Genomic DNA, 24,624 nt, shown 5'->3' on the forward strand with positions numbered 1-24,624 from the left:
CCATGAAGATAGAATAGATGATCTTTCCTATTCTTCCTACCAAGTACTACTAATAAGCCCGGACATTATATATAAAGTAAACATAGACCATCTAAAAGATAGAGAGAAGACAAACTGTCTTGGAACCTTGGAACCATAGGAACAATAAGGTTGTGAGACCCTTGGGTGTCCTTTTTGCCTTATCTATCTGAAAATTGGAGCTGGAGAAGGTAGAATCTGCAAATGCCACAGGCGCAGAACAACAACAACAAAAAAGCCCCAACAAAAACTTGCTCTCTTTAGCCAAAAGACCAAGAAAAAGGCAGGCTCACATCACAGAAAGCTTTTAGACAATAACCACTCTACTAGAGCCAAACACCACAGAAAAAATTGTGATCCCACCTTCACCCATGTCAGCAAAGACCAAGAGGGTAGCCTAGAGTTCCACCCTCGTTAGACTGTAACAAGGTACCTCTCCACCCCCGGGTGGTGTCAGAGAGGGCTGAGTAGGAAGATGGGACTTTCATTCCTGCTGAGTAGTCATGAAGTCCCTTACTCCATCTACAGTGTCAGGAGGGCCATGTGTGAAACCTGGACTTTCACCCTTACCTTACAGTAATGAGGTTCTCCTCTCCCTCCCCACTGGGCTGATGTCAGAGGAGACCTGGTGATGAGTCAAAACTTTACCAGTGGTTTTCACACTCACTACCAGTATCCAGTGGTCATGGGGCCATACAAGCTCTGACATAGAAAGACATGTGTGGAGCAGTAATGAGGCACTCTTACTCCTCCCAATCAGAGTGGTGTCGGGGAAGGGAGGCCTCATTCCTCCCATTTCCTCCCAGTGGTACTGTGGAGTCCCCTGACCATCTCAGGTGTCAGCAGAGACCAAATGAGGAACTTGGGCTTCTACCCCCACCTGGCAGCAGTGGGGCAACATCCTCTCTTCCCCTGCCACAGCAATATCATGAAACACAGCTAAAACAGAAAGTTGAAATAAAATCTGTAGTTTTTAAACAAAATACCAAAAATGTTCAGATTCCAGTTGAAAGTGATTCATCATACCAAGTCCAGAAAAATCTCAACATGGGAGAGTAAATACAATAAATGCTAACACAGAGATGACAGAGATATTAGAATTTGGGAAATCTTCAGTCATTATTTTTTTTCAGCTTTACCTTCTTTCTGCTCTTCTTTCCATATTCTGGTAACACAAATGTTAGAACTTTTATTATAGCCATACAGGTCCCTGAGTGTCTGTCTGTCTGTCTCTTTTTTAGTTTATTCTCTCTGTTGTTCAGATTGGGTAATTTTTATTATTCTTTCTTCTAGTTCACTAATTCTTTTATCTATTCCTTCCATTCAGATGACAGAAATTTAAAGCAGCTATCATAAAAGTACTTCAGTGAGCAATTACAAACATGATTGAAACAAATGAAAAACAAACAAACAAAAAAACCCCACAAAAGTCTCAGCAAGGAAATAGAGGCTATAAAGAAACCTAAACTTTAGAACTTCAAAATACAGTAACCAAAATAAAAAACTCAATGGTTGGACTAACATCTGAAAGGAGGGGTCAGAGGAAAGAAGCAGTAAACTGAAAGAAATAACAATAGAAATTACCCAATCTTAACAGCAGAGAGAAAATAGACTAAAGTAAAAATGACCAGAGACTCAGGAACCCATATGACTATAATAAAGCACCTAACATTTGTGTCACTAGAATACTAGAAGGAGAGGAAAAAGAGGTTGAGACTGAAAAGTGTTTAAAGAAAGAATGGCTAGGGCTTCCCTGGTGGCGCAGTGGTTGAGAGTCTGCCTGCCGATGCAGGGGACACGGGTTCGTGCTCCGGTCCGGGAGGATCCCACATGCCGCGGAGCGGCTGGGCCCGTGAGCCATGGCCACTGAGCCTGCGCGTCCGGAGCCTGTGCTCCGCAACGGGAGAGGCCACAACAGTGAGAGGCCCGCATACCGCAAAAAAAAAAAAAAAAAAAAGAAAGAATGGCTAAAAACTTCCAAATTTTGGCAAAGGACATAAGCCTATAGGTTCAAAGAAACTGAATGAATTCCAAACAGGATGAACTCAAAAAACCCATGCCAAGACACATTGTAGTCATACATCTAAAATTAAAGAAGAAAAATTCTGAAAGCAGTGAGAGAGAAATAAAACCTTACCTATACAGGAAAAAACATTCAAATGACAGCAGATTTCTCATCCAAAATCACAGAGGACAGAAGGAAGTGGCATAACATTTTTCAAGTGCTGGAAGAAAAGAACTGTTAACCCAGAATTCCAGATCTTTAAAATTATCCTTCAAAAATAAATATTCAGACTTTCTAAGATGAAGGAAAACTAAGTGAATTTGTCACTAGGAGAATTACCCTAAAAGAATGGTTAAGGGAAGTTCTCTAAACAAAAAGAATCTTGGAACATTGAGAAAGAAGAAAGAATTAAGCAAAAATATGGTAAATAGAATAGACTTTCCTTTGCCTTTTGAGTTTCTAAATTATGTTTGATGGTTGAAACCCCAAATTATAATATTTGTCTGATATTGTTCTGATGGTATGTAGAGAAAATACTTAAGACAATTATATTATGAATGTAGGAAGGTAAACTGACATAAGGAGATGGACATAAAGTTTCTATACTTTATGCTATCTGGTAAAATGTTAACACCAGTAAATTATGATAAATTATGTACATATCACATGGAGCAGCCACTAAAAATCTATACAAATATATACACTCAAAAACATTATAGGTAAATCAAAATTGAATTCTTTTTTTTTTTTTTTTTTTTGCGGTACGCGGGCCTCTCACTGCTGTGGCCTCTCCCATTTCAGAGCACAGGCTTTGGACGCACAGGCTCAGCAGCCATGGCTCACGGGCCCAGCCGCTCCACGGCATGTGGGATCTTCCTGGACTGGGGCACGAACCCACATCCCCTGCATCGGCAGGCAGACTGTCAACCACTGCGCCACCAGGGGAGCCCTCAAAATTGAATTCTAAAAATGGTTCCTGTATCCTACAGGAGGATAGGGAAAGGAAAATAGAGAAACAAAAAACAGAACAGAAGACACAGAATTAAATGGCAAACTTCAGCCCTAACATATCAATAATTACATTACATGTAAATGGTCTAAATATACCAAATAAAAGACATAGATTGGGTTTCCCTAGTGGCGCAGTGGTTGAGAGTCTGCCTGCCGATGCAGGGGACATGGGTTCGTGCCCCAGTCCAGGAAGATCCCGCATGCCGCAGAGCAGCTGGGCCCATGAGCCATGGCCGCTGAGCCTGCGTGTCCAGAGCCTGTGCTCCACGACGGGAGAGACCACAACAGTGAGAGGCCCGTGTAGCAAAAAAAAAAAAAAAAAAAAAAAAAAAAAAGACATAGATTGGCAAGATTGGCAGAGTGGATTAAAAAGCATGCCTACACTACATGCTGTTTACAAGAAACTCACTTCAAATATGAAGATATTGGTAGGTTGAAAGTGAAAGGATGTAAAAACATAAATCATTCAAACATCAAAAGAAAGTAATAGTGACTATATTAATATCATATAAAATAGACTTCAGAACAAAGAACAATACTAGAGACAGAGACCAATATAACATAATGATAAAATGGCTCAACTACCTTAAGACATAGCTATCACTTAATATGTATGCACCAAATAGAACAGCAATATATATGAAACAAAACTCATAGAAAAGAGAAACTGATATCCACAATTATATTTGTAGATTTCAACATCTCTCTCTTTCAACAGTTGGCAGAACCACTAGACAGAAAATCATAGTATATTGAAGAACTCAGTAACACCATCAACCAGCAAGATCTAATCTACATTTATAGAACACTCCCCCCAGCAGCAGTAGAATACACATACTTTCAAGCACCCATGAGACATACACCAAGTTAGACCATATGCTGGACCATAAAACACACCCAACAAATTTATAAGAATTAAAATTGTCTAGAGTATGTTCTCTGACCACATGGAGTCAAACTAGAAATTATTAACAGAAAAATAACAGGAAAATCTCCAAACATTTGAAAAGTAGACAACACACTTTTAAATAACCCATGAGTCAAAGAGGAATTCTCAAGGGAAATGAAAAACTAACAAACAAACAAACATTGAGTTGAATGAGAATGAAAGTAAAACATATTAACATTTGTGGGATGCAGCTATACTAGTGCTGAGAGCAAAATTTATAGCACTAAATGCTTACATTAGAACACAGAACAAGTTTCAAATTAATAATGTAAGCTTCCATCTCAAAAGATTAAAAGAAGGAAAGCAAAATAAACCCAAAGCAAATAGAAGGAAGGAAATAATAAAGATAAGAGCAGAAGTTAGTAACATTGAAAACAAACAACAACAAAAAAAAATAGAGGAAATCAATGAAACAAAGAGCTGGTTTTTAGGAAAGATCAATATAATTGGCAAGCCATTAACAAGACTGACAAAGAAAAGTGGAGAGGAGCCACAAATTGCCTAATATAAAGAATGAAACAGAGGATATCATTACAGATCATGCAGACATTTAAAAGATAAGTGAGCAACTCCACACACAAAAATTTGACAACTCAATTTTTTCCTCAAAAAGCACAAACTATCACAGTTCACTCAATAAAAGACAGATAATTTGAATAGCCCAACAGCTCTTAAAGAAATTGAATTTGTAATTTTAAGACTCCAACAAAGAAATCTCCTGTCCCAGATGACTTCACTGGATTCTTCTACAAAACGTTTGAAAAAGAATTAACACTAATTCTACATAATATCTTCCATAAAATAAAAAGAAGAAGAAAGAAAAGGAGATAGCACTTCCCAACTCATTTTATGAAGCTATTAATACTATGACATGAAAACCCAAAAGACAATTCAGAAAATGAAAACTATAGATGACTATCCCTCATGAATATAGACACAAAAATCTTTAACAAAATAACAGCAAATAAAGTTCAGCAATATATAAAAATAATTATACTTCATAACCAAATGGTATTTATTCCAAAAATGCAAGACCTGTTCAATATTGAAAAATCAATCAGTATAACTCACTATATTAGCAGGTAAAGAAGAAAAATCATATGATCTTATCAATCAATGCAGAAAAAATCATCAGACAAAATTCAGCACCCATTCATGATAAAAAAAACTCTCAGAAAAAGAGGAATGCAAGAGAACTCCCTCAACTTGTTAAAAGGCATCCACAAAATATCTTAGCATTATATTTAATGGTGAATGAGTGAATGATTTCCACTTAAAATTGGGACCAAAACATAGATGTTAGGTTTCATCATTTTACTCAATATAATAGTGATGTTCTAGCTTATGCAATTAAGGCAAGAAAAGGAAATAAAAGGTATACAGATTAGGAAGGAAAAAATAAAACTGTCACTATTTGCAGATGATGAGTGTCTGCATAGAAAACCTCAAGGAATCTACAAAAAAAAAAAAAACCCTCCTAGAACTCAAAAGTAAGTTCAGAAAGATGACAGGATACAAGGTAAAGAACAGAAATCAACTGTATTTTTATATACCAGCAATAAACACACAGACATTAAAAAGTATAATACCATTTACAATTGCTTAAAAAATGAAATTCTTAGGAGTAAAGTGTAAATATAACAAATATGTATAGGACTTGCATGCTTACAAGTAGAAAACACTAGTGACAGAAATCAAAGATCTAAATAAATGAAGAGGAATGCCATGTCTATGGATTGGAATATTCAACATAGTAAAAATGTCAATTCTTCCCAAACTGATATAAGATTTAATAAAATTCTTATCAAAATCTCAGTAATACTTTTTGGAGATGTAGGAAAGATTATTCTGGAAAGATATGGGAACTAACATAGTGAAAACGTCTGTGAAAAAGGAAGAATGAAGTGTGAGAAATCACTCTACCCAATCTCAAGACTTACATAGCTATAGTAATCAAGACTGCATATTACTGGCGGGGAGATGGACCCATAGATCAATGGATAAGAACAGAGTGTGAATCTATAAATAGACCACACAAAATTGCCCAACTGATTTTTGACAAAGGTGAAAACCTAAACTTCACACATGATACAAAAATTAGCTCAAAATGGATCATATAGGTAAATGTAAAACATAAAACTGCTAATCTTTTGGAAGAGAACATAGGCAAGAATCTTTGTGACCCAGGGTTGGGTGAAGAGTTCTTAGATATGACACTAAAAGTACAATCCATAAAATTTTAAAAAATGGATAAACTTGACTTCATCAAAGTTAGAAACTTTTGCTTTGGGAATGGCATTTTTAAGTGGACAAAATACAGACTGGGAGAAAATATTTGCAAACCACTTATCTGACAAAAGACTAACATCTAGAATATATAAAGAATTCTCAAAACTCAACATCAAAGAAATGAACAACCTGATTAGAAAATGGGCAAAGGACATGAACACACATTTCACCAAAGAGGATAGACAGATGGAAAGTAAGCATGTGAAAATTTGTTCAACATCATTAGCCATTGGGGAAATGCAAATTAAATCCACAATGAGATAACACTACACAGCTATCAGAATGGATCAAATGAAAAATAGTGACAATACCAAATGCTAATAAGAATATGAAGAAACTGGATCTGTTCATGTGTTTATGGCTGGTGGGAATGTAAAATGGTATAGCCACTCTTGAAACCAGTTTGGCAAATTCTTTATAACCTAAAGTGCAACTACCATATAATCCAGCAATTACACTCTGGGGCATTTATCTCAGGGAAATGGAAATTTATGTTCACACAACAGCCTGTACATGAATGTTCAAAGAAACTTTATTTGTCCTGGAAAAAACTGGAAATGACCCAGATGTCCTTCAACAGGTGAATGGGTAAACAAACTGGGGTACATCCGTATATTTATTCAGCATTTGTTTGGTGTCAGGACTCTACTAGGGTGCTTAAATACATTTGTGACTTAAATCTTGGAAGGTAAATATTATTATCATCCTAATTTTGTGGATTAGAAACTTGAGGCTTAGAGAGATTAAATGGCTTTCTCAAGGTCATTCAGAGCAAAGGCATGGAATTTGCAACCAGGGTTTTTGACATTCCAAAGCCCATTTGCTTTCCACTACAGAGACTGTCGTTACAATTAGGTGAGGGACTATATGTGTTTGTAATCTGGAAGGATGTAGCTCATCATGCTGTACCCTGTCTAAGGATTGGTTCTGTCAGCAGACCTTCAGTACAAAGCGATTGCCTAAGAGCAGACTTTCCTTTGCTGTAGTAGATATCCATTGCTTTACCTAGGAATCTGCAAAGTCATGTCATAGCATTTGTATAGTCTTCTCCAAGAAAGAGGGTAGGCCTGAGCACACTCTCCTCTGTTGACTCATTTCATCATGTGAAAAAACTAAATCTTGTTGACAACTTGATTTTAGCTTCTAATGCTCTGACTAGGTTATGGAATCTAGTCACCCTGTGCCTGGGTGCCTGACATGCAGGACTTTGAGCTAATAAATGAGTGTTGGTTAAGCCATTAAAATAATGGTTGTTTGTTACATAACAATAAAAATCTAATATACCTTCTATGTGCCGGGCACAGTACTTGGTTCAGAGGATATAACATGGCTTCTTCACTCATAGAGTTTGTATTTGGGAAGAGGATAGGGGATGAACGATATGCAAAGAAGAAAGACTAATACATAAACACACAGTAAAAGATCAGACGGTGGTCAGTGCTGTGGAGAATATTATAATGTGGTGATGATAGAGAGTGTATAGGGGGTTCCTTCTGATCAGTTGGTCAGGGAAAGTCTCTTTGACGTATCTGTATTTGGAAAGGATTTCATGACAAGAAGATTCCAGCCAAGTTCAGTTTGGGGGAAAAAGCTATCCAGGCAGAAAAGGGACCAAGGCAAAGGGCTTCATGTGAGAAAGAACTTGTGATTGACAGATAGACAGAAGGGTAGAATGGCTGGGACCTAGACGATTAGGGTGCCAGCAGAGGAGATTGGAGAGGTGGCTAGAGGCCAGGTTAGGTAGGATTTTGTGTGTCATGGTAGGCAATTTGAATTGGACTTTAAATGTGTTGGGGGCCATTGGAGAACTTTAAACAAGTTTTCATGATATGATTTACATTTTCAAGATTTTGTACAGTGTAGAGGCAAATAGAAACACTCCAATTAAAATCAGAAATAGAGCAAGACTTTTTTTCATTAAATTAAAATATTTTTCCCAGCTGTTTATGCATAGAATATATTTAAATTTTTAATGCAATCTTTGGTTCAGGGATATTTTCCCTTTTTACTTATTTTGTGGCTATATATCCTCCCTCCTCTGTGTTTATTTTCTTTTTATCTTGAGAAAATTAGGAAAAAATTACAGAAAACTATATCCAAATATCCAACCAAGAATTCACATTTTAATATATTTACATGTTCACTTCAAGTTCTTATATTTTTTAATAAAAGAAAGATATACTATGTATAAAAGTAAAGTCCATTTTGTCCTTTTTTCCTATCCTATTTTCTTTCTAAGCACTTAAATGTATTATAGATTTTGTGTATGTTATTTTAGGTTTTTGTTGAATTTTGATTTTTTAAATACACGTATATTTTTATTATTTGGTGGATTTTTACTTAAAAACACTATCCTTTATACATTATTTATATGTCATAAAATTTACATAAAGGCTATAATAAATGTAAAAAAATAAGATTTTATAGGCCAATAGGTAAACAGGCATCCAGTTGGGAGTTGATTGTGGACATTCAGATGAGCAAAGATAGTGGCTTGGACAAGGGGGTGATGGTGGAAGTGGAAAGATGTGGACAGATTTGAGGTCTGTTTCAGAGATAGTGTTGATAGGTCTTGCTGACAGATTAGATGTGAGAGAAGAGGGAAAGAGAATACCCAAGATAATTCCTAGATTTTTTTGACTTGAGCAATTGAGTGGCTGACATTGACTAAAATAGGGAAGATTAGGGTTAGATGACGGATGATGACCAACCAAGTGGTCTATTTTGGCCATATAAAGTTTGACATACCTGTTAGATGTCAAGTTTGCAGTTGAGTTTATAAGTTTGTAGATCAGAAGGGAGGTGAGGACTGGAGTCATAAATGTGGGAATGATCAGCAAAATGAATTATACTTAAAACTTTGAGATTACCTGCAGAGGGCCTGTAGATAGAGAAGAGAAAAGAAATGAGGACCGAACTCTGGTGTACTTCAAAATGTAGAGATCAAAGAGTAGAACTAGCATGGGAGGCTGACCAAGAATAGCCAATACATTAGAAGGAAATAGGACAGTGTGGGGTCCTGGAAGCCAAGGGAAGAGAAAGAAAGGGTCGAGTTGTGAAATCAAGTCAGTGACTTTATGCAGCTCTTTTCCTTTTTATTTCCACCATGACCTTGTGCAGTAGGCAGTGACAGAATCATTATTTTCATTCTGGAAATAAAGAACGGTTTGAGAGATTAAATGACTATTCCCAAATGACCTGGCTAATCAGAGGCCCTTCAGCGTGTGTGGTTCCTGAACCCCTACCATTCAAGGAAACCCTGCAGCTGCCCTGTCTTTTTTTGTTGGGTTGTATTATAGTAATGTCCTGGGGCCTATGGTATAGTTAACACTCTGTGCCTCTACAAAAAAAATGAATGCTAGGGTTTTATAGGCTTGTGATTAGTTTTTATGGTTTTCCTGCTTCCTCATTTGTTGTGAGGATGTCAACTAGCACTCCTCCCTGCCCTAAATGTCCCTGCCTGGAGCAACCCTGGCTTGCCTTCTCTTATTTTAAATTTTTTGTATTCTTTATGATTTATACCTGAATTCCAAATGTGTGGCAGGTACCTGAATTCTCCATAGATGATGCTAAGTAGAGTTCTTTAATTCTTACATCATGTTTGGCCGTGTTTAATAATTGTTAACACTGGGTCATATTAAGTGAAACATAATATTAACCTGGAGTTTTAGTATTCTTGCAAAAGTGTTAAGGCTTGGAATAAATAATAGTACTGAATTTTCTCTATTCTTGCATAGCAAATAAATCTGAAAAAAAACCATCTGTATATTGCTAGTCCTGGAAAAGCACTCTGTTTTAAATTTGGCTTTAATCTTTGGAAAGCCAAAGATCACTAGGATCAAATGACCTCAAACCCATGATTGAGAATGTTCTGTTTTTTTTGGGGGGGTCTGCTCTGCTTGGTTTATGGGGCACTCAGATACTGAGAAGCAATAAAGAAAAAAATTAAACAATGAAAATCACATAGAGCAAGGCACGAGAAAAAAACACATTTGCAAGATACGGAGGCTGAGTTTACACATACAATGATTTGGTTGACTTGGTAGTATATTGAAATTAAAAATATTTGTTTTGGGCTTCCCTCATAATGCAGTGGTTGAGGGTCTGCCTGCCGATGCAGGGGACACGGGTGCGTGCCCCAGTCCTGGAGGATCCCACATGCCGTGGAGCGGCTGGCCCATGAGCCATGGCCGCTAAGCCTGTGCGCCCGGAGCCTGTGCTCCACAACGGGAGAGGCCACAACAGTGAGAGGCCCGCATACCACAAAAAAAAAAAAAAAAATTTGTTCTAAGTGTAAACCTAAGCCAAAATTTATAAGTAAACTAAATGGACTGAGATTGTTTATAATGAAAAATTTTAAGGTGCTAATTTGTATGTTTAGTTCACAATAATTAATTCTTTCCAAAATAAAATGTGTCATCCTTTTACTTAAACATGTCCTTGATTTTTTTGCCAGATGTAGAAGGCTGCCAAATTATAATATTAAAGGAAAAAGATACCTTAAAATTTTTAAGTATTTAGAGGCTACTTAATTCTTTTATGGGGAGATATTTATTCCATTATGAGGAGAGCAAGAGAGCAAGGAGGGAGACATTTCTGGAGTCTTATTATGTAGTGGGCACCATATGACACGTTTCTATATGCATTACTTTGTTTTTTTATTTAGGTGTATTATGTCATTTCTTCCTTCAGATGAAGGAACAGAGAGAGGTTATTCGACTGTCCCCAAATCACACAGCTAGTTAATGTTGGAGCTGATATTCAGACAAGACGGTCTATGTGAGTCTGTCAGACACAAGGCCAGAGCTCAGGGAGAAGGAAGGCCTCATTCCTGGTGCCTAAAGCACTCTGCATTCTCCCAACACAGGGTTGGCCTTTATCACCACAACGATGGCAATGTCATCTTTACTGTCCTTGCAAAGGACAAAAGACTTGATTTTATCAAATGCCCGTTTAGAAGAAACATATGCTCAGAGGGGGGCAGTCATCTGAAGGATCTGAAGATCACTGTATTAGTTGGCTAGGGCTCTGGTAACAAAGTACTATAAATGGAGTGGTTTAAACAACAGAAATTTATTGTCTCACAGTTCTGGAGGCCAGAAGTCTGAGATCAAGGCATCTGCAGGGTTGGTTCCTTCTGGGGGCTGTGAGGGAAGAATACATTCCAGGCCTCTCTCCTTGGCTCTGGCTTCAAGTCGTCTTCTCTCTACACTTGTCTTTATGTTCAAATTGTCCTTTTTATAAGGACACCCAGCATATTGGACCAGGGCCCACTCTAATGACATAAATTTAGTTTGATTAACTCTGTAAAGACTCCAATTATGGTCACAGTCTGAGGTACTGGGGGTTAGGACTTCAACATATTAATGGGGAGCACATAACAACCCATAACAATCAGACATCTTTAGTTCATTAACTTATTAATTTATTGGTCCCTTATACCAGATCAGACACTGCCAGGAATTAAAGCGTTGAGGCAGTCAGTTCCTTACTCTCTATCAGAGAAGACAGATAATAAACAAGTACCTGCAATAAGACGTGGAGAGTAAAGTGCTTAGAGAATTACAAGGAGCTATAAGAGATGACTGGGAGTTGATCAGAGGAAGAAATTAGGGCAATGTGTTTTTAAACCTCTCAGCTGAACAGACCCCAAGGATAGAAGAGTGTGATATCACCCCTCTGGGGGTTTGAATATAAACCCAAGGCTGTCCACACAAGTGGGGCATTCCTTTCATTGAGGTTTCATGCTCTTTCTTTCAAAGAGTGTATGCATCTTATATTCTATTCTGTATATATTCGTATTGGTTTAAATATGTAATTAATGTTTTAAATCCTTTACCACCAAGATAACCACAAGACCAAAATGGCTTCCTACCTATCTCCAGGAAGAGGCACCATTTCACCTCCTGCTGTGTTCCCCAGGGTACTCATTTTACCCCAGTTTGAGAAACATGGCTTTGATCAGTCTAGATTTTATTCCTGGATTAATCCAAGGCATTTGACAGTTGCCTTGGTTTGGACTAAGTATCTCAGAGTAGCCTAAATTAAAGTTGTGTTGCTGTTGCTAGATGTTTAAAAACTTGCTGTTATGTACACTGGGGATGTTACTGATAGTTCCATTTAGTGATATCATTTAGTGATCCTTTTATGAAGACCCAGGAGAAAAAAATATTTTCTCTGAGGATTCTGGGCCAGAAATAACTTAGCTCTTCCTAAGTATACTGTGACTCTTTTAACTGATCATTCTTCCTTCTATGCTTTGGCTGCTAGGCAGCTCAAAACTAAATTACCATTTCATCTTTAGTATCTAGGGATTTACTGTAGAAGTCTATTTAGTAAATTTCCCATTTTGCCTTTATTATCTCTTCACCTTTATTTTTTAATTTCAAATCTTATAATAATATTATGTATTGTTATATAGTATATATGATTATATATATTATAAAATAATATTATAATACTATTATATTACATCACAGTGTCTATCATTTTTAAAATGCATTCTAAGTCCAGTGGGCATTGCTGTTTATATATCCCATATCCAGTCTCTTCACCCTTTGTAAACCATCCCAGTGTTCATTCACTGATGCCACTCCTTACCATCACAGCCCATGGTTTCAGGGAGTCTGGCTCCATCCTCAGTTCAGGAGGTGGATGTGAGCAGCCTAGGGTCAATTCCTCCAATGCTGGCACAGTGGTTCAGGAATCCAGGCCTAAGACAGTCAGCACCTGGCAGATCCCTGGACTCAAGGGTTGACTCATAAATGGGCATGTGACCCAGATTAGCCCATAGAGACAAGAGGGGAAGTTTCTTGGGTCTCTGAGTTAGATATTTCCTGTCTCCAAATAGGAAACCACTGGAAGTTGGAGGGAAGTAAATATACCAAGAAAATGGTGATCACAAAACTGCAGAGGAACTGAGCTAGCTTCTCTGTGTTAATAAATCCTGAAGTCTAACTGGTCTCTAGGCTTCTCCTTACTAGAACCAAATACATCCCCTTATTATTTAAGCCGGTCTGAATTTTTGTTGTTTTATTTTTGTTGTTGGTGTTGGTACTGTCCTTTAAACCACCTAAAATCCCTTTGGGAGCAAGATAGAACAGAAATAAATAAAACCAGACTAAAAAGTGAAGCCCATGTCAACAACAGGAGTAATTCATGATTGTCTCTTGGTCCTCTTCTCCAGCCTTATCTCTTGCTCTGTGTACTTCTTCTACCAGCTCCTTTCCAACTCCAGAATGACTGGCTAGTCTCTGGATACATCAAGCCTTCTTGACTGTGTGCCTGCTATTCCACATCATCATAATGTCTTGTTTCCGTCCATTAGCAAATGTCAGTCCAAACATCACTCCTTAAGGAAGACAGACCTCTGTTTGCTTTTTTTTTAATGCTTCCTTGGCACCTTTGTACACCATGTCTCCATTACTGCAGCCATGGCATAGCTTTGTAGCTGCTTATGTGCCTCCTCTAGTCAGTAAATTCCTTAAGGGCAGGCACCAGGCCTCTTCATCCATTTGTGTATAGTTTGTTTTCTTTCAAAGTAAGCAACTGGAAATTGAGGAACAAAGATCCATTGGGTTCATTAGTAACAGAAGAGTTTTAATCCCAGAGAATGATCCGTCTTGTACTGTACTATGGAAAAAGCTTAGAAAATCCAGGTTGGATTCTATAATTCAGAGTAAAAGAATTGGGAGTGTTCTTAGTTTAACCTTCTCATTTTTCAAATAAGGAAACTGAGACCCAAAATGATGAGACGACTTGCCCAAGGTTGCATAGCTTATTAGACTCAGGACCAGGAAGAGAATTCAGGTCTCCTTCCCAAACTGATGCTATCCAGCTACTCTTCTGCCTTGCTGTGTGCTCTCAACCCCTTGTGTCACCGTGACTTGAGTAACCTAAACCTCGCTGAGTCCTTGTTTTTCCATTGCAAGAACGGAACTGTTCTCATGGATATTTGGCTAGAACCAAATAATATAAAGTGTGAAAACACTTTGAGAACTATAAATGCGCCTTCAAAATATGAGGTTTCATTATAGGATGCTTCTCGACCCTGGGTACCAGGCAGAAAAAGTCACTCATTCCCTTTGGTGACAGGAAACATTGTATAATCCTGCAATTTGGCAAGCCTACAAAGAATAAAATTCAAGACATTACAGAGAGCATCTTTTTTCCATTTGTTTTAACAAGCATTGTCTCATTTTAATAATCTGTGACAAAATGTCTGGCTAATAAGAAAAGTATGGTAAATTCATGAGGTAAAAAAAAGAAATACAGTCAGCACTGTAGAACTTTCCTGAAACACTTTGCTTTCAACCCTTTTGTAAAGTGAGAAATCAGTACTGGTAGGTGGGCTCATGTGGGATTTGCCAACCTTGGAGATTTGTGAGAAGAGTTGGAGTCAAAGTGGGTTGTTTATTTCAGTGCTGCTCAATGTGCCTGGTTTATGCATAAGAAACAAAAAAAATCTGGATATGAAATATTTGGGGGCTTGTCAGGCCATGTGCATGAAATGAAAGGCATGCCAAACCAGCTATTTTCTGTCCTTCCTATCACCTCATGCTTGCTCTTAACAATGCTTATGTAGATCATTTAAGCAGTTTGCAGTTCTTATCAAAAACTACTGTGTGAGAGATATTGTGCTAGGTGCTGGGAATATAGAGGAGAATTAAACCAGGTAATGAGATGTATTAAGTGTAAGGCTCTATAAGAGAACATATGGGGCACCTCATTATTCCCAGGGATTGTCTGACATATCAGAATGCTCCTCTAGCCAGTTTTTAAGCCTGACAGTCAATCTCCTTGGTAGTTTAATACCAGCTTCCCACTTCTGAACTTTCAAGGTGTCTTCTTTGTCCCTTTCGTATCACATTTAATAATAATAATAGCTACCGCTTAATGCATGCCTATGTGAGAGATTCCTAAGTAGCATTTTATACAAATACTCATGTACAGTTTAATCCTTCAGAATAACTCTAGTTTTTCTCAGGAAACAGAATCCAGTATAAGGCTTTCATAACACCATCACTGACTCTCCATACAATTTTCTTTTCTGCTTACCTAAATTATTTTTGCCAGTCTTTTCAGTCAGATTTTCTCTATTAATGTGTATTTGTGTAGTTAGATGATGATGATGATGTTGATGATGATGATAGTCTATGTTTATTTGGTCCTTACTCCTTTACTAGATATGGTGCTAAACTCTTCACAAACTATCGTCTCATTTAATTGGCTCAATAAAAGTATGAGGTAGGTCTGATTATTCTCCATATTTGACAGATGAGGAAATGGAAATCCAGAGAGGTTAAATTTTCCTGATAGTTACACAGCTACTAAGTAAGGGACCTGGGATGAAGTCTGTATCCTTCCAGATCTTGAGCTTGAAAACTGAGTGCTGTGCTGCTTCAGTGTCTTTTCTGGAGCAGGCAAATCTTATCCATAGGTAGTTTATTTTATATGTCTGCTAGAAGCCCATCATGTAGAATTCTGCCCGGACTGCCCTATCTATTCATTCCACTTGGCTAACTCCACTGTTCCTTTGAAACTGACATTAGGCTTCCAGTTAATCATAGCAATGGTTCACACAGGCTTTTCTCTTCTCCCTCCCCATACTCTTGATATAGTGGCAGAAGTGTAAATATACTGGTCTTCAAGGACAAAAAGGATAGAAGGAAGGGCAATAATGAATAGAATGGTTCAACCACTTTTCTGAAGATAGGAAACAGATGCAAGCGTGGCAAGCAACTTAGCAAAGTGGAGAAAGTTCCCACTTAAATGCCTTCAGGTGACTTGCCCATGGAGCCTCTGAGAGGCTCTGTGAGAAGAGCACCAGGAGCAGTGGAAGGAAGGGGGGGCACAGGCTAAAAACTGGGGGACTGGCAGACACCTGGCTCCCTCCTTAACCCTTCATAGCCAGAAGGTGATTTCTTCATTGCCTTTTGAAAATTAAACTGGTGAAACTCTGTTATCCAGGACACCAAGGTCTGGGAAGAGCAAGGTGGTATGGAATGGGGCTAGAACAGAGGATTAAGAACACTCTATATAACAAATTGTGAGACCATCAGCACCCTTCCTGATTACTTAGGGGGCCAGCATCCAAGCATATATCCCTTTCCTGAAGCTCTTTAGCAGCAGATTGGAAGATCATTTTGTGGAGAAATGAAGTAGCTCCAAAGAAAAGCTTTCCAGAGACAGACAAATGGAGCTTTCCATCCACCAGGATGGCGTGCCCTTTCATTACCCCAAGTAAAACCCAGCAATTAAGTCTCTGTCCATGCTCACAGTGCTTCAGATAAACATTTGGTGCTTTACTCTTAAAATTAAAAAAAAAGGGCAATCCAGGATAACTATTTGAGGATGGCCTTCCACATGAAAGTGATGAAAATGCACCCCCCCAAACAACCAAACAATGAAATAAACAAACCAACAGAAAACAACAATGAAAAGGAACTCAGTGAAACAGACAATGCTGGAAGCAGGGGAAAACTTAAAAAAAATCTGCAATTTATATCTTCAGAAAGATGATTTGTTATATCTATAAAATATCAATAGGATGCTTAGGAAAAGGAAACAGAACAACAAAGAGCTCTTGGGGGGAAAAAGATGATATTTTTATTTCACAACCCCCCCAAAACTAAAAAGTTCATAAAAATGTTGAAAAGTAACTTCGTTTCCCAACAAAATGAAAAATGATGGACAAGAAGGAAGAAAATACAGGAAAATTAAAAGCTCAACCCAGGGACTCCCACATTTATACACTGGAGACTCAGAAAGAGAAGATGGAGAAAATGGAAAGGGTTAAATTATCAAAGGACTAATGTAGGGATGTCTCCACTAACTGAAGTGTGTGAACTTCTATATTGAGAAACTCGTCATTGCTCAGCACCCTGTATGCAAAAGACCCTACACCAAAGCACATTAGTGTGAATTTTTGGAACACTTGGAATAAAGGCAAGAGAGAAAGACAGAGACAGAGACAGAGATAGACAGAGACAAGATTCAGAATTCGAAATGGCTGCAAATTTAACTATAGTGACCCTGGATAATAGAACAGAAGAGCAACATTTTCAAATTTGGAGAGATAATTATAGTCACCTAGTATTCTATACACAGCCAAATTATCAATTGAGGATGTAAGGTATTATGTAAACATTTTCTGACATGAAAGGCTCAAACATTTTATCTACTATACATCTTTTCTTAGGAAGCTACTATAGGATGTGCTTTATAAAATAAGGAATCGCTTTATAAAGAAATGGAAGTCAAGAAAGAGGAAGACATGGGTTTAAAAAACCAGGGCATTTAGTGCCTGGAATTGAGGAGGGTAGAGAAAATAAGGCCCAGTGTGCAAGCCTTATAGCAGACTTGGAGACGAATAGGTCCAGATAGGAACAGAGGACTGAGGTCAATGAGCAAAAGGATGAAGTTTAGGTGGGTGGAAGAGGAGAAGGCAGGAGGCAGAAATAAAGCATTTGAAACTGTGGTTGAGCATATGTGAAAATTACTGATAGATTTTGAAAAATTTGTTGGGATAGTTGGGAAAAAAGTAGCAATAAGTACATTAAAAAATGAACAAATGAAAAAAAATCAATTAGCAACCCTAAGAAAAACAGTAAGTTCTATTATAAAGGGTATGAAATGCCAGTACATTACTTGGTTTAGTAATAAACAATATTTATATAGTCATAATGATGTAAATATTGATTATTGACTAACTCAATATCATATATAATTAAGAAGTTGAAGATGGTGTAAGAAAGCTGAATGCTTAACTTTTATAACAGGAAGTCAGTATATAAGGTCTTAAATTTATAAGGCAATATATAGCAGTTTGAGCTTCTAGTTTAGAGAGAGGGAGATAATTACCAGGGAAAGTAGGTAAAACAGTTGAAAGAGATAGGCTCTAGGGAGTAGGACTGGGGATTTGGTGGTGAGTGGGGCAGTAGATTACCATTTTTCAGTATAAATGATTTTATTTTATTTTTAAAAATCAGTGTTTATTATTTAGATAAAATAAGACAACCTTAGCAATTATTCTTTCTGTGTAGGTTTCCTTGATGCCTCCTATATAGTCTAAATTAGTTGTCTTCCCCTCTTCTCCCACCCCAAATCTTATCCTCATGTAGGTTATATAATTTATTACACCAGTTTCATTGATTTTTAATGGTCCAGTTTTGCCTTTTACACTCTTTGAATGTAGGGACTATATAAGAAATTTCCAAAAATCTCCTGGTTCACTTTGCCCTCAGTGTCTCAGTAGTTTCTTTATGGAATCTCTACTCTGAAAGAAACACCTAGCAGGTCTGTTTGTTGAGTAATTAGGTCCAAATAACTTAAGATCATCCTTTATAAATATAAATGCTTTGGGAAGGAGCACTAATAGCTTACAGTGTATATTTTTTTCATTTTGGAGAGGCCCCAGCTTGTGTCCCTCAAAGTAGTAGGGGGAGCTACCTTCCCCGCAACAGGGATTGCTTAAGCAGTTAACCACAACAATAACGGAAATCAAAAATTTAAAAAGAAAAAGACTAACCTAGAATTCTGCCCCTTGAAGAATCACTTGTTTTCCTTTTCCTTTTCCTGTCTAGTACTTGTCCATATGCAGACATGAGACTTTTACAATCAGTGAAGATGTAATGTCATGTTAAGACTTTATTACACATAGTTTTCCTCACTGGCACATCGTTTTCATAATGGTTATCCTAAACAGCTGTATATTTCAACACGTTGTATTTATTGAACCATATCCCAATGAATGGATATATTGATTGAATCTTTCTTACTCTACAATTAACATCTTTCTACACATATCGCCATTATTCTTTTTGATTATTTACATAAAATAATTTCCTGGTAGGGGCTAAAATGGGCATAAATCTCTAGAATTTTTATATCTTAAAACTGGAAGAGAAGTTGCAATATCAGATCTCAAATTGAAGGCAGGGATGCCTTTTAAAGCAGCATGCCTCTTCCTGACTTCTTCCAATAAACCTTACTTCCTCACATGGAGGTTCATCCAATTTGCTTAGAAAACAGAAACTTAAGTCCTGGCTTTTTTGAGCCAAAAGCAGCATCATTTACTGTACTTGTTGGTCCTCATTCTGCCCTCAGGAGCTGCGCAAAATCAGTGTGTTCTCTCCTTCCACGTGGCAGCCCTTCAAATGTTTGAAGATGATGATTATGGACAAGTGACCTTTGCACAGTCTTTCAACTAAAATATTCCCCGTCCATAACTGTGAATCCTCCTATTCACTCACCTTTCCATTTTCTGCCCCAATTACCCAAACCTTCTTCTCTCCCTGCCAATAACCCACAGTTGTCCCAGCATCCTTGATGGGCTGCCTTTCCAGGTCTACGCACTGCAGTCTGTTAATTCAAAGATGCCATCATTTGTAAGATGGGCCGTCATTTTTATGTATCACTAAGAAACAAAGACCTCTGCCAATTAAACTCTGACACGACATCAATTATAAGGCACACTTCATTTTCAGAGCTGTTAAAATGTAAAAATAATGTGTCTTGGAATCAGTGAAATACAGCAAAGCAGTTGCTTTTTTCTAGGTCAGCTTCAGACTGTAACTATGTGCCATGCAGTGTGGGCCCCTGGACTTGGAAATAGTATCCCCTGGGTGGTTGACTTTCCCTGACAATGATAGCTGTTGCTTCCCAGGCCTGTCCCAGACCTGGGGGAGGTTTTGTAGTCATGTGTCATATGGTTTGGTACGCTTTTGTGTGTGCTTGTGTGTGTGTGTGTGTGCATTGCAAAGGCATGTTTAATTTAATTTAATGATTAAATATTTGTATATATTGTGAAATGATCACCACAGTACAGCATGTAGACAAATTCATAAACACAGAATTCACAAATAAGGAGGATTGCCTGTATTTCTAATAAAATCTTATTTCACCCTTCTTCCTCCTCTCCCTCCCTATCTAACTACTTACTTGTCCTTATATCTTTCTATCCATTGAGAGATGTCTGGAATTGTACTCAGCAAGAATTTGACAATCACCGTATTGAATGGTGGAATTTAAAATTTTTGTTTGAAAACAAAAATATCATAGAACACATTTTTACAAAGATAATGATGTCATTATTAAAATTGATATTAAAATATAATATTAAATATAAAAATAATAGTAAGAATTTTTGTTTATTTACTGCAGTGGTATTTGTGCTTTATTTTTCATACTGCAATTCAATATTTCATGAGGATGTGAGGAATTAAGCAATAATATACTGTTGGTTTTAGTGTAAACTAGCACAGTTTTTTTTGAAGAAATTTCTCAAAATGCATCAAAAGCTTCAATGGTTTTATCCCCTTTAATCCAGTAATTTCATTTGGAAATTTTACCCATGGAAATAATCACAAAAAATTATTAACGATATTATTATAGTTGTACACATGGAAGTCAACCCAATAGACCATCAATAAGAGTTCAGAAGAAAGAAATGCTTTAAGAATTTGTATGACATTCTTAACATAAAGATAGAGTAAAATATTTTACCATTGTATGGTAAAATACCATATAATGCAGATATGTACATTAAAAGTCTTCAAAAATATACAACCAAAATGTTAACAGTGGTTATCTCTGGGAGGCAGAATTCTAGGTAACTTTCATTTAAAAAATATTTTTATGGACAGTCCACAATTTCTAAAGTAAGTATATATTTATAATGAGAAAAAGGATAATAAATATTATTTTAAAATAATACTTGGCCTCTCAAGAAAACGTAATGATCAATAGCATAATTTACATAAATGCAGATGCCTTCTTTTTTGATCTTTTTTTTTTGAGGACCTTGTACTTGCTTGGCATGCTCCTAAACATTGTATCATTTAAAGTGATTTGCATTGTAACCTTGTGAGGCAGGTTTAATTATCTTCAATTTATAGATGACAGTACCTTGATTCAGAGAGATTATACACATAACCTAAGAGCCCCCAATTAATTGGGGACAGAGTCAGGATTTAAACACAAACTTTTGACATCCACCTACAAAAGCCAATGTCAGAGTTGTGAGGCCATTGTCCTGCAGTGATCAGCAGAGCAATCTGCTATTTTATTGCAAAAAAAGACATTTTCTATAGTGTATCTCATTTAAACCTCACAACAACCCAATGATTAAATGATAATACTACTAAAGATGGTCCTTTATGTTATTATCAGTAATTTTTTCAATCAGGAATATATGATGTTCAATATAGCATTCATTCATTGAACCAACATATTCCAGGTGCCTATAACATGCCAAGCACTGTTGTAGGCACTGGTGATACAGCAATTAACAAAGTCTCTGCCCTCATGGAGCTTTCATTCTTTTTTGGAGAGACAGATAATAAAAATATTAACATATGACATAGAAAGTGGTGATAAGTATTGTGAGTAAAAGAGAAAGTGGGAAAGGGCCTCCCCTATTTTATGATCCTTTGGGGTTTTGAGCAGAGTGGGTTACCTTGTCCTGAGGTGGAGAAGCTGGGAGTGGAGTGTGTATGGAAAATCAAGAATTTAAATTTGAGATGCCTGTTAGACACCTAATGGAGTTGTCAAGCTAGCAGTCACATAAGTCTGAAGTTTAGGTGAGAGGTCAGGTATGGAGGTATAAATTTGGGAGGCATTGGCTTATAGATGGTACTTAAAGTCCTAAAATTATATGCAATTATCTAGGGAGACATGCCCTGGAGCACACCAACATTTAAAGGAAGAGAGGAAGATTGGGAGGCACTAAAGGAGACTGAAAAGAAAAGTAGAAAGAAAACAGGGGAACGTGGTGTCACAAATCATTTATTGTAGAACCTGGATTAAAATGCAGTTCTTCTGACTTGTAGTGTTGTGCCATTCCCCAGTTATTGAAGATTTTTATGATGCTTTTTTTCTTTTTATGTTTATCACTTTTTGTCCCTAAAAGTGTTATTTAAATAATAATTGAAGTGGTAGATTTGCCAGATGGTAATTGCTAAAATGACTTCCTTTACTCTTTAAGTCTTTTGGGCACCATTCCAGTTTTCTATAGCCTTCAAACATATGTGTAAATAGTTCACTGAGTCCGTTATCTAACTCCCTGAACAGCAAAGCATGATGTTATCCAAAAGCCAATTCTCACTCCCATAAAATGGAGCATTGAACCATTTAGCTTAAAGGACTTTCACGGGAGGGTCTGTATTCTTACATGGTCGTTCAAAATTCATGCTTTGTTATTTATTTTTATTTTTACATTTTTACCTATATAAAAGTATAACCTTTATATGATAAATTGAGCTAATTTTAAGCTCAATGAATTTCTACACCTGTGTATGTCTATCTGTCCACCATGCAGATCAAAACTTAAAAACTTTCTAGCACCCAGAAGCCTGCTTCATGGCCTTTCTCAGTCAATACCCACCCCTCTCTTTCCCCATCACTATTCTGTGTTCCGTTATCATTGGTGAGTTTTGCCTGTCCTTGAACACAATAGAAATGAAATTGTACAGTATTTTCTTTGTGCCTGACTTCTTTTATGTAACATAGTGTCTGTGAAAGGCATCCATTTTGTTGCATGTAGTAATTCATTCTTTTTAAAATTTCTCTGTAGTGTTTCATTTTGTGAATATACTCCAATTGATTTATCCATTCTACTGATGATGGACATTTGAGTTGTTTCCAGTGTCCGGGTATTGTGAACAAAACAACTATGGTAGACACACATTTGTTTCTCTTGACTGTTTCTCTGGAAGTGAATTGGTGGGTTATAGTGTGTATATATATTCTAGCCTCTAGAAAATGCAAATTAAAATAATGAGATATCATTTATTGCTTATAAAATTAGTAAATATTTCAGTATATTTAGTACAGAAGATCCACCATATTCTGTTCTCACTTTCATACATGACAGGTGGAAGGATAAATTGGTATGTCCATTTTGGAAATCATTTAGTCAGTATTAATAATAATGGCCTTTAAAATTTTTATACCACTTGGCCCAAGAGTCTTTTTCTTTTCTTTTTCTGTTTTGGAGCCTACCCTAAGGATATTTTATTATTGTAAATATTATTTAAGGTTTATATTTAATATAAATATATTAAACATTGTTAAATATTATCATAAATATTATTAAAAGTTTATGAACCAAGATATTTACTGGAGAACTATTTGTAGTGAAAAAAAAGAAAAAACAGTGGAAGTGACTTATGCTGAACAATAGGGAATACTTGAAGTAAAGTAGGCAACAACCTCTCAATGCAATATATGATGTTTTGTCTATGAATGGCATAGAAATATGATTTTCTAGAATGCTAAATTTAAAAGCAGAAGATGTATTTAGAGTTTGAATACAACTTTGGGAAAAATATATAACACAAAGAGAAAAAAGCCCCAAAAGGATATATTAACAAAATGTTAATGCTGACCGACTGAGTGGTAGGTTACTGGGTGATTTTTTTCCTTTTCTCTATTTTGCAAATTTTCTAAAATGGTTAGTGTTGGTTTATTTGAATGTTTTGAAATTTAAGTTTCCACTTGCAGTGTCAGTGGCAGGATGGGATGCTGGTTGAGTGCGTGATTCTAGAAGTCATATTTCCTGGGTTCAAATCCTAGAGTCCTGGTTTCATTGCTTGCTAGCTGTGTTTCTTTGGTCAAGTCTCAGGTCCATTTAATTCACCAAGTATTTACTGAGTGTCTAGTATGTGCCAGGCATAGTTCAGCAAACAAACGGGTAAAATTCCCTGTGCTCATGGAGCTTCCAATCCGGTGTGTGCCACCTGCAAAACGGGAAGCAGCAGAGTGTCCAATGGACAGGGTGGCAACGAGCCAACGCTGGGGAAGTGTCTGAAACACGTGAGCACTCAAGAAGTGCTAATGATAACTAGTACTTTTATATAATAATACCTTCTATTTTTATATAAAAATATACACTATAATTATAGAGTTCTGCAATTCCCAATTTCACTATAATTTAAAAATAAACTTTCTGAAATAATGCATTTGACATGGCGTATAATTGACCACTTTTGCTGGTCATTTGACAGAAATACTGATTACCCACCTAATCAGTACTTTTTTATTCTATACTTACCACAGATCATGGGACCTGGCTGTGACCAAGAGGAACCCAGTTTTCCAAGTGCTTCCTAAGAATTTCTGCTTCCTCATACTCTTCTCAGTGACAGAATTATTTCTTATTATCTTTTGTAGTAGTCTAATATTTTTACCATTTTCAACCAGTGATGCAATTATTAGTTTAGTGCTTTCAAAACCATTAGTGTTTTAGTTTTCTAAGGATGCCATAATAAAGCACCAAAAACTGGGTGGCTTAAAACAACATAAAGTTTAGAGGCTAGAAGTCTGGAATCAAGATATCAGCAGGACTACACTC

Source organism: Mesoplodon bidens, assembly GCF_964165515.1.
Source record: "Mesoplodon bidens genome assembly, chromosome: 1".
NCBI lineage: Eukaryota > Metazoa > Chordata > Mammalia > Artiodactyla > Ziphiidae > Mesoplodon > Mesoplodon bidens.